The sequence below is a fragment of the Hordeum vulgare genome, chromosome 6H, assembly GCF_904849725.1.
Source record: "Hordeum vulgare subsp. vulgare chromosome 6H, MorexV3_pseudomolecules_assembly, whole genome shotgun sequence".
Lineage (NCBI taxonomy): Eukaryota > Viridiplantae > Streptophyta > Magnoliopsida > Poales > Poaceae > Hordeum > Hordeum vulgare.
In genome coordinates this window covers 475,346,549-475,358,628 of record NC_058523.1, presented here as the reverse complement: position 1 = coordinate 475,358,628, position 12,080 = coordinate 475,346,549, and positions in this window count along the sequence as shown.

Here is a 12,080-nt window from a genome sequence, read left to right as displayed (position 1 = left end):
GTTTTGTTTGAAAATCATGAATCTAAATTTTTTGATGAAGTGTTCAAAGAAGAAAATTATGACGTGGTTCATTATATCTGCTTGAATGAAAAACATGATTGCCATGTTGTTAGTATGAATTCTCTGAATATCTATGATGCTAATGATATGCAAAACCACAAGCTTGGGGATGCTATGCTTGATGAAGATGGTATTTTTTGTTTCCCAAGTTTTGGTGATGACCCTTATTCTATAATTGATCATGAAAGGAATGCTTTGTGTGATAGTTATATTGTAAGATTCCTTCATGATATTACTGAAAATTACTATGAGAGAGGAACATATGCTTGTACATATTGCAATAATTTCAAGCTTCCTCTCTATGTGTTCAACATTTTGAAGTTATGCTTGTTTTGCCTTCCTATGCTAGTTAATTCTTGTTCCCATAAATTGTTTGCCCACAAAATCCCTATGTACAGGAAGTGGGTTAGACTTAAACGTGTTTTTTGCCATTCATGATGCTCTTTTGCATATCTCAACTACTAATTTTTATGTGAGCATCATTGAAATCGTTAAGCCTAGGTAGGGGCGTTAAATGATAGCGCTTGTTGGGAGGCAACCCAATGAATACATTTATTTTTGCTTTTCACTTTCTGTTTTGTTGAGTCCACACCATCATGATTCTATTATGATTGTGTATTTTATGTTTTAATTAGTGTTTGTGCCAAGTAGAACCTTTATGATTAGTTTCAGTGATAGTTGTTTAATCATGCTGAAAAGACAGAAACTTTGTGCTCACGAAATTGTTTTTAATTCCTATCCAGAAAGAGCTTTTGAGTTGATTATTTTTGCTGCTGATTGATATGCAAATTACCCTAATTTTCTTAATTTTTCATAATTTTTGGGATACCATAGGTATACGAAATATACATATTACTAGGCTGTTCTGTTTTTGACAGATTCTGTTTTTGTTGTGTTGATTGCTTATTTTGATGAAACTATGGTTAGTATCGGGTGATACGAGCCATGGAAAAGTGAGAATACAGTAATATAACATCAATCTAAATAGAAATCAAGTTTACTATAGTACCTAAAAAGTTGGTAGTTTGTTTTCTTATGCTAATGATATCACGAGTTTTTGTTTAAAGTTTTGTGTTGTGAAGTTTTCAAGTTTTGGGTGATGTTCTTATGGACAATGGAATAAAGAGTGGAAATAGCTTAAGCTTGGGGATGCCCAAGTCATCCCAAGCCAAATACAAGGACACAAAAAAGCCTAAGCTTGGGGATGCCCCGGGAAGGCATCCCCTCTTTCGTCTTCAATCCATCGGTAATGTTACTAGGAGGTATATTTTTATTCACCACATGATATGTGTTTTGCTTGGAGAGTCGTGTATTATAGGAGTCTTTGCTTTTTGTTTTGTCACAATAATCCTTGATACACACCTTTTTGAGAGGGACATGCACTCATCATGAATTTGTTAGAATACTCAATGAGCTTCACTTATATCCTTTGAGCTAGGCAATTTAGCTCCCATGAGCTTCACTTATACCTTGTGAGCTAGATAATTTTGCTCTAGTGCTTCACTTAAATCTTTTTAGAGCACAGTGGTGTCATATTTAGTAGAAATAAAAACTCTCAATCTTCACTTATATCATTTTGAGAGAGCTCTCTCTAAGTAACTTGGTAATTGGCGTGTGCTATGAAATTAGTCCTAAATATGATAGGCATCCAAAGAGGATATAATAAAAACTTTCATATTCAAATCCATTGATTAGTAAGAGAAGTTTGATTCCTCACAATTAGTTTTGAGATATGGATATGGTAATATTAGAGTTATGTTAGTAGAGTGTCGTGAATCTAGAAATAGTTGTGTAGAGGTTAGTGATTCCCGTAGCATGCACGTATGGTGAACCGCTATGTTAGGAAGTAGGAGCATAATTGATTTATTGATTGTCATCCTTTGTGTGGCGGTCGGAATCGCGCGATGGTTAACACCTACCAACCCTTCCCCTAGGAGTATGCGTTTAGCACTTTGTTTCGATTACTAATAAAACTTCTGCAATAAGTATATGAGTTCTTCATGACTAATGTGAGTCCATGGTATAGATGCACTCTCACCTTCCACCATTGCTAGCCTCTCTAGTACCTCGCAACTTTCGCCGGTGCACAAACCCACCATATACCTTCCTCAAAACAGCCAACATACCTACCTATTATGGCATTTTCATAGCCATTCCGAGATATATTGCCATGCAACTTCCACCGTTCCGTCTCATGACATGTGCCATCACTTTCATATTGCCATTGCATGATCGTAAGATAGTTAGCGAGATGTTTCAACGTCATACGCTAAGATAGATCGTTGCACATCCCGGTACACTGCCGGAGGCATTTCATATAGAGTCATTATCGTTCTAAGTATCGAGCTGTAAGTAAATAAAAGTGTGATGATCATCATATTAGAGCATTGTCCCATGTGAGGAAATAAAAAAATAAAAGAGTCCAAAGATCCCAAAAAAGAGAAAAGAGAGAAGGGACAATGCTACTATCTTTTTCCACACTTGTGCTCCAAAATAGCACCACGTTCTTCATGATAGAGAGTCTCTTGTTTTGTCAATTTCATATACTAGTGGGAATTTTCATTATATAACTTGGATTGTATATTCCAATGATGGGATTCCTCAAAATTTCCCTAGGTCTTCGTGAGCAAGCAAGTTGGGTGCACACCCACTAGTTTTCTTTTTGAGATTTCATACACTTATAGCTCTAGTGCATCCGTTGCATGGCAATCCCTACTCATTCACATTGATATCTATTGATGGGCATCTCCATAGCCCGTTGATACGCCGAGTCGATGTGACCATCTCCTCCTTTTTGCCTCACAACCTCCACCACACTCTATTCCACCTATAGTTCTATATCCATGGCTCACGCTCATGTATTGCGTGAGAGTTGAAAAGGTTTGAGAAAGTAAGAGTGCGAAAACAATTACTTGGCCAACACCGGGATTGTCCATGATTTAAATTCGTTGTGTGGGGATAATGGAGCATAGCCAGACTGTATAATTTTGTAGGGATAACTTTCTTTGGCCTTGTTATTTCAAAGTTCATGATTACTTTGCTAGTATGCTTGAAGTATTATTGTTTTCATGTCAACATTAAACTATTGTTTTGAATCTTATGGATCTGAACATTCATGCCACAATAAAGAAGTTACAAAGAACGAATATGTCAGGTAGCATTCCACATCAAAAATTTGGTCTTTATCACTTCCCTACTCGAGGACGAACAGGAGTTAAGCTTGGGGATGCTTGATACGTCTCCAACGTGTCTATAATTTTTGATTGTTCCATGCTATTATATTATCAACTTGCGATGTCTTATGTGCATTTATATGCCTTTTTATATCATTTTTGGGACTAACCTATTAACTTAGTGCCTAGTGCCAGTTTCTGTTTTTTTGTGTTATGACCATTTTCAGAAAAGAATATTAAACGAAGTCCAAACGTAATAAAACATGCGGGATGATTTTTTCCATAACAGAAGATACGCGGAGGACTTGAGAACCAAGGCAGGAGGTCTCGTGGGAGGTCACGAGCCCCCTAGGCGCGCCCTAGGGGGGCGCGCCTAGCAGGCTCGTGGGCCCCCCTTGGCTCATTTTGCCTACACCTTTCGCTATAAATTCCCATAAATCCCGAAACCTCGAGAGAGAGCCCCGAAAATACTTTTCCACCACCGCAAGCTTCTCTCTCCGCAAGATCCCATCTGGGGACCGTTCTGGTGCCCTGTCAGAGGGGGATTCGTACAAGGAGGGCTTCTTCATCAACACCATTGCCTCTGCAATGATGCGTGAGTAGTTCACCACAGAGCTTCGGGTCCATAGCTAGTAGCTAGATGGCTTCTTCTCTCTCTTGGATCATCAATACAAAGTTCTCCATGATCTTCATGGAGATCTATCCGATGTAACTTTTTTTGCGGCGTGGTTGTTGAGATCCGATGAATTGTGGATTTATGATCAGATTATCTATGAATATTATTTGAATCTCCTCTAATTTCTTATATGCATGATTTTGTATCCTTGTAATTCTCTTCGAGTTATGGGTTTCGTTTGGCCAACTTGATCTATAATTCTTACAATGGGAGAAGTGCTTGGTTTTGGGTTCATACCGTGTGGTGTCCTCACCTAGTGACAAAAGGGGTAGCGAGGCACGCATCGTGTTGTTGCCATCAAGGGTAAAAAGATGGGTTTTATATCATATTGCATGAATTTATCCCTCTACATCATGTCATCTTGCTTAAGGCGTTACTCCGTTTGTTATGAACTTAATACACTAGATGCATGCTGGATAGCGGTCGATGTGTGGAGTAATAGTAGTAGATGCAGAAAGTATCGGTCTACTTGTCTCGGACGTGATGCCTATATGTATGATCATTTCCTTAGATGTCGTGATGACTTTGCGCGATTCTATCAATTGCTCGACAGTAATTCATTCACCCACTGTAATACTTGCTATCAGGAGAGAAGCCTCTAGTGAACACAATGGCCCAGGGTCTATTTTACACACCATATATTCAGATCTACATACAAAAATACCAAAAATACCTTGCTGCACTTTTACTTCTATTTACCTTTCATCACTATCAGATCTTGATACGTCTCAAACGTATCTATAATTTTTGATGGTTTCACGCAGTTATCTTGTCAACTTTGGATGTTTTGTTTACCTTTTATATCTTTTTTGGGACTAACTTATTAATCCAGTGCCAAGTGCCAGTTCGTGTTTTTCTGTGTTTTTGACTCTTTTCAGATCTGATTTTGGAACGGAGTCCAAACGGAATAAAATCCCCGAAACAAATTTTCCCAGAACGGAAGAAGATCGGGAGGCTTGAGGGCCAAGGCAGGGGGCCCACAGGGAGCGCACGAGCCCTGTTGCCGCGGCCAGGGGGGAGGTCGCGGCAACCAAGCTTGTGGCCTCCCTGGCGCTCCCCTGCCCTAGGTCTTTGGCCTATAAATTCCCTAAAAATCCAGAACAAATCAGGGCATCCACGAAAACACTTTTCTGCCGCCGCAAGCTTCCGTTTTCCCGAGATCTCATCTGGAGACCCTTCCCGGTGCCCTGCCAGAGGGGACTTTGGAGTTGGAGGGCTTCTACATCAACATCATCGCCTCTACAATGACTCGTGAGTAGTCCACTTCAGACCTACGGGTCCGTAGTTAGTAGCTAGATGGCTTCTTCTCTCTTTTGGATCTTCAATACAAAGTTCTCCATGATCTTCATGGAGATCTATCCGATGTAATCCTCTTTGGCGGTGGGTTTGTCGAGATCCGATGAATTGTGGATTTGTGATCAGATTATCTATGAATTATATTTGAGTCTTTGCTGATTTCTTATATGCATGATTTGATATCCTTGTAAGTCTCTCCGAGTCTTGGGTTTTGTTTGGCCAACTAGATCTATGATTCTTGCAATGGGAGAAGTGCTTGGTTTTTGGTTCATACCGTGTGGTGACCTTTCCCAGTGACAGAAGGGGCAGCAAGGCAAGCATCGTGTTGTTGCCATCAAGGGTAACAAGATGGGCTTTTATCATAGATATGAGATTGTCCATCTACATCATGTCATCTTGCTTAAGGCGTTACTCTGTTCTTTTGGACTTAATACACTAGATGCATGCTGGATAGCGGTCGACGTGTGGAGTAATAGTAGTAGATGCAGAAAGTATCGGTCTACTTGTTTTGGACGTGATGCCTATAGATATAATCATTGCCTTAGATAACGTCACCACTTTGCGCGGTTCTATAAATTGCTCGACAGTAATTCGTTCACCCATCGTCTACTTGCTTTCATGAGAGAAGCCACTAGTGAATACTACGGCCCCCGGGTCTATTCACAACTATCGTTTCCACTTTCACTTTTACTTTGCTTTGTTACTCTTTGCTTTCAGTTCTCACTTTGCAAACAATCTATAAGGGATTGACAACCCCTTCATAGCGTTAGGTGCAAGTTCGTTGTGTTTGTGCCGGTACTTGTGAATGCTCCTCCTACTGGATTGATACCTTGGTTCTCAAAACTGAGGGAAATACTTACCGCCGCTGTGCTACATGACCCTTTCCTCTTCAAGGGAATACCAACGCAAGGCTCCAAAGCCGTGGGGAAATCCTTCACATATTTGCCAAGGAAGTCCCTACAGGCGTAGCCGTAGCAGCAGGATTCCTGGCGCCGTTGCCAGGGAAGGTCTGTTGTCGCAGTAGCAGAACGATTTCTGGCGCCGTTGCCAGGGAGGAGATCTATCCAAGTAGGTGTCACAAACTCATCTCTTGCATTTACCTTTTTTTGCCAGTTGCCTCTCGCTTTCCTCTCCCCCACTTCACATTTGCCGTTTTCATTTGCCTTTCTTCATTGCCTTTTCCTTTTGCCTTTTTCCGTTTTCCTTCGTCGTTTTCTTTTGCCCTTTGCCGTTTTCCTTTGCTGGTTTTCTTGCTTGCTTGTGTTCTTGTTGGTTTGTTGAAGTCATCATGGCTGAAAACACCAAACTTTGGCACTTCTCGAGTACCAATAATAATGATTTTATTAGTACTCCGATTGCTCCCGCCACTAGTGTTGAATCGTATGAAATCAACGCAGCTTTGCTGAATCTTGTTATGAAAGTGCAATTCTCTGGCCTTCCTAGTGAAGATGCCGCATGCCATTTCAATACCTTCATTGAGCTTTGTGATATGCAAAAGAAAAGAGATGTGGATAATGACGTGATTAAGTTGAAGCTTTTTCCTTTCTCGTTGCGAGATCGTCCAAAAACTTGGTTTTCTTCTTTGCCTAAAAATAGTATCGGTTCTTGGGATAAGTGCAAAGATGCTTACATATCCAAGTATTTTCCGCCGTCTAAGATTATCTCTCTACGTAACGATATCATGAATTTCAAGCAACTTGATCATGAACACGTTGCACAATCTTGGGAGAGGATGAAGTTAATGATTAGAAATTGTCCCGCTCAAGGCTTGAGTTTGTGGATGATTATACAAATCTTTTACGCTGGTTTGAATTTCGCTTCTCACAATATCTTGGACTCCGCCTCACGTGGAACGTTCATGGAAATCACGTTAGGAGAGGCTACAAAACTCCTAGACAATATCATGACCAACTACTCTCAGTGGCACACTGAAAGGTCACCTGCTAGCAAAAAGGTACACGCTATAGAAGAAATTAACTCGCTTAGTGCTAAGATGGACGAGTTATTGAATTTGGTTGCTAGTAGAAATGCTCCTTTAGATCCTAATGACATGCCACTATCTTCCTTGATTGAGACTAGCAACGCTAGTTTGGACGTTAATTTTGTTGGTAGGAACAATTTTGGCAACAACAATGCTTTTAGAGGAAACTATGTTCCTAGGCCTTTTCCTAGTAACTCCTCTAACAATTATGGAAATTCCGACAACAACACTTATGGAAATCACAACAAATTACCCTCTGATTTAGAGAGTAATATCAAAGAGTTCATCTACTCTCAAAAGATTTTCAATGCATCCATAGAGGAAAAACTACTCAAAATAGACGATTTGGCTAAGAGCGTTGATAGGATGTCTTGTGATATTGATGCTTTGAAAGTTAGATGTGCTCCTCCCAAGGTCAACTTGGATGAAACTTTAAAAGCTATGCGTGTCTCAATGAATGAGAGCAAAGAAAGAACCGCCCAAATTCGCGCTAGGCATGAATGGTTTAAAAGGGTGCGTTCTAGTGATGCAAATCACGAAAATCGTAAAGTGCTTGGTGTGACTCCTCTTGAATCTTTGTTTTGGCGTGTCAAACCTATTAATGAAGGGGCTGGATATAAATCCACTTTGGTTGAAAAACGCCCCAATGATTCGGAGCCCACCTATCTTGATGATAAAGGTGTGGAGAGTGGAGTAGAAGAAATCAAAATTTTGGGTAGTAATGAAACTCCCACTTTGGATTTCAAGGAATTCAATTATGATAGTTGCTCCTTGTTTGAATGCATTTCCTTGATGCAATCCATTGCAAACTCTCCACATGCTTATAGCCAAAGCAAAGCCTTTACCGCACATATCGTAGATGCTATGATGAAATCTCTTGAAGAGAAGCTCGAATTAGAAGTCCCTATACCTAGAAAACTTGATGATGAGTGGGAACCTACTATCAAAATCAAAATCAAAAACTATGAATGCAATGCTTTGTGTGATTTGGGTGCTAGTGTTTCCGCGATTCCAAAGTCTTTATGTGATATTCTTGGTTTTCATGAGATTGAAGAGTGTTCTCTTAATTTGCATCTTGCGGATTCTACTGTCAAGAAACCCATGGGAAGGATCCATGATATTCTTATTGTTGCAAATAAGAACTATGTACCCGTGGATTTCATTGTACTTGACATAGATTGCAATCCTTCATGTCCCATTATTCCTGGTAGACCTTTCCTAAGGACTATTGGTGCTATCATCGATATGAAGGAAGGGAATATTAGATTTCAATTTCCCCTAAAGAAGGGCATGGAGAATTTTCCTAGAAATAAAATAAGATTGCCTTATGAATCTATGATGAGGGCTACTTATGGTTTGAGCACCAAAGATGACTATACGTGATTCCATCACCTTTTGCCTAGCTAAAGGCGTTAAACAATAACGCTTGTTGGGAGGCAACCCAACGAATCTATCATTTTTCTTTCTATTTTGTGTTTTCCACACTTCCATAGTTCTGTTATGATTGTGTTTTTTGTGTTTCTTTTTGCGTTTGTGCCAAGCAAAACCGTTATGATTAGTCTTGGGGATGATCGTTTGGACATGCTGGAAAAGAAAGAAACTTTCTCCTCACGAAAATAATTTTCATTTTTTTCTGTAAGATATTTTGAGTTTATTCTTTTTGCTGCTGATTGCTATGCAAATTCTTCAAACTGTCGTAAGTTTTCAGAATTGTTGAAGTACCAGAAGTACACAAAGTCTACAGATTGCTACAGACTGGTCTGCTGTTAACAGATTCTGTTTTTGTTGAGTTGGTTGCTTATTTTGATGAAACTATGGATAGTATCGGGGGGTATTAGCCATGGAAGATTGAAAATACAGTAACCCAACATCAACATAAGTAGAATTTAAGTTTTCTATAGTACCTAAGGAAGTGGTGGTTTGCTTACTTACACTATTGTTATCACGAGTTCCTGTTTAAGTTTCGTGTTGTGAAGTTTTCAAGTTTTGGGTGAAGTTCTTATGGACAAAAAGATAAAGAGTGGCAAGAGATCAAGCTTGGGGATGCCCAAGGCACCCCAAGTTGATTCAAGGATGCCATAAAATCCTAAGCTTGGGGATGCCCCGGGAAGGCATCCCCTCTTTCGTCTTCAATCCATCGGTAACGTTACTTGGGGCTATATGTTTATTCACCACCTGTTATGTGTTTTGCTTGGAGCGTCTTGTATCGTAGGAGTCTTTTATTTTTGTTGTGTCACAATCATCCTTGATGCACACCTAGAGAGAGAGACATGCACTCACCGTGATTTTGTCGAGCTTCACTTATATCCTTTGGTTAGACAATCCAGCTCACATGTTCTTCACTTATATCTTTTGAGCTAGTTGCTTTTGCTCTATGTGCTTCACTTATATCTTTTAGAGCACAGTGGTGCGTGGCTTGGTAGTTGATCCATGCTTTGATAGTAGTCTCAAAAGGGGTAGTTATCCAAAGGGATATGAAAACTTCCACCTTCATGTGCATTGAATAGTTAGAGAAGTTGATTCATCTCAATTAGTTTTGAGTTGTGGTTGTGGTAATATTGAAGTTATATTAGTAAGGTGTTGTGGATCTACAAATACTTGTGTTGAAGTTAGTGAAAAGGATCGAGATGGACCTAGAGGGGGGGTGAATAGGTACAGTTCCAAATTTTGATAATTACTTGGCAATTTTAGGCAAAGGTGCGGAATATGAGCGTGAGCCTAATAATTGCAATGACAAGGAGTAAGCTAGTTAGAGTGAAGCAAGGCAACCGGTAAACAATAATCAAATGCAAGTACGTAATAAGGATGAACACAAGTAGAGAGCTAGGGTTAGGAATAACCGAAACTCCAAGAGAGAGGAGGAAGTATCCCGATCTTCACTTCCTTGGAGGGAAGCTACGTCACCATTAGAGGGGCGGATGTTACCATGAAGGCACACCAACGCCACGAAGGCTCACTCCACGAAGGCGTTTCTCAACCACTAGTTGTAAGCCTTGAGGTGGCTTCCAAACCTTCACAAACTTTCTGGGGGTAATCACAATGGTTTGATTCCTCTCCGAACACTCCTACCGCCTAGGAGTCTCCAACCTCCAAGAGTAACATGATGACGGGGATTGCTCAAATCACAAATCACTTTGGTGGAGAGCAGGAGAAGGAGACGATCTATCTTTTGATTGGAACAACACTCAAAGGGACTAACAAATGCTCTTGGGATCTAAGATTGGGTGTAGACAAGAGTGAGTGAGGTTAAAGGTGTTCTTGTAACTATTCTAGCTGTGTTGGACACCCTCTCACGAAGTGGGAGGGGGTATATATAGTAGGGAGAGTAAAACAGCCTTTGGGGACACTTTAAGTCAGACAGGGGTCGGACATCCGGCAATTCACGGATGTTCGGGCGTCCACAAGGAGTCGGACGTCCGACAGGTGTCGGTCGTCTGAGGGATATAACTATATCTGGAACCACTGTGTAGTTGAACACGGACCGGACGTCTGGAGAAAGCCGGAAGTCCGAGTTATTCGACTCAAACTTCTCTGGTGCAGGAGTCCGGATTTCCGAAAGTGGACGGACGTCTGGCCCTCGGACGTCCGGAGGGAGCCGGAAGTCCGAGTTATATGGCTCAAGTTTCTATGGTGCAAAGCTCCGGATTTCCGAAGCTGGTCGGACGTCCGGCCCTCGGACGTCTGGAGGGAGCCGGAAATCCGAGTTATATGGCTCAGATTTCTCTGGTATAGGATTCCGGATTTCCGAAGCAGGTCGGACGTCCGGCCCTCGGACGTTCGGAGGAGGCCGGATGTCCGAGGCATTGGTTCTGTTTGGAGATAAGAGCAGAGTAGTGAAGATGTGGTATGAGCAGAAAAGTGGAGATGTAGTATGAGCAAATTCATCACAAAACCTGTGATCCCCTCTTAATAGTGCGGGAACCCTATACTCAAGAGTAGTACATTTAAAGGATAGTCTACATCATCTTTTCTCAATCCCGATCCTTCTTGACATATAAGTCCCGATCTTCTCAGAACACCTTGGCACATAATTCTCAATCTACTAAAGTACTTGCCATCCTGAGATACACTCAACAAATAGGATTAGTTTCCTATGTATGTGTTGTCATTAACACCAAAAGTCGATTAAGGGCATGACTGCACTTTCAATCTCCCCCTTTTTGGTAGTTGGTGACAACATATACATAGGTCTCAAAAGATTTAACATACATTATAGCTTTGGAGAGGTTTAGTACGGAGCTCCCCCTTAGTATGTGCATGGTAAAATATCGGAGCTCCCTTTTAATGTGTGTATCAAAAATATCATGTGACTTAGTAAAGATAATGGATCATCATGTAAAGATAATAGATCATCATATGAAGTAGTGGAGCAAAACATAATAGCCTACGATGATATCATAGCAATCCATAGCAAGCACAACATTCATAGGTAGCCATACATAGGTTTATCCATTACATTACACAAACATGCAAATTGAGACTAAATCTCCAAAGACTAAAAAACTACGATACATTACTCCCCCTTTGGCACCAAGTACCAAAAAGGGAGGCACCAACAGCATTAACCATGCTCAGAGATCATCAGCATCATCATCATCATCATCCTCATCATCACGCAAGCCACTGCCACCAGCCCCATCAAGAAAATCAGCCCACTCAGGACCAGATGGGAAGCCAAAGTCAGAAGGAGGAGCAGCAGGAAGGGCCTCATCGTCACTCACATCAAGAGCGCCCGAGTCTCTCAGACGAGCCTTGAGGGCATTCTTGGAGGAGACGAGGCGAGAAACCACATCATGAGTTTGACCGCACTAGAAAGAGAAGGCCTTCATCATAGCAAAATGTGCCTTGCCAATGAATTTGGCAAAGCGACCGAGAGGAGCTGAGCTGGATGAAG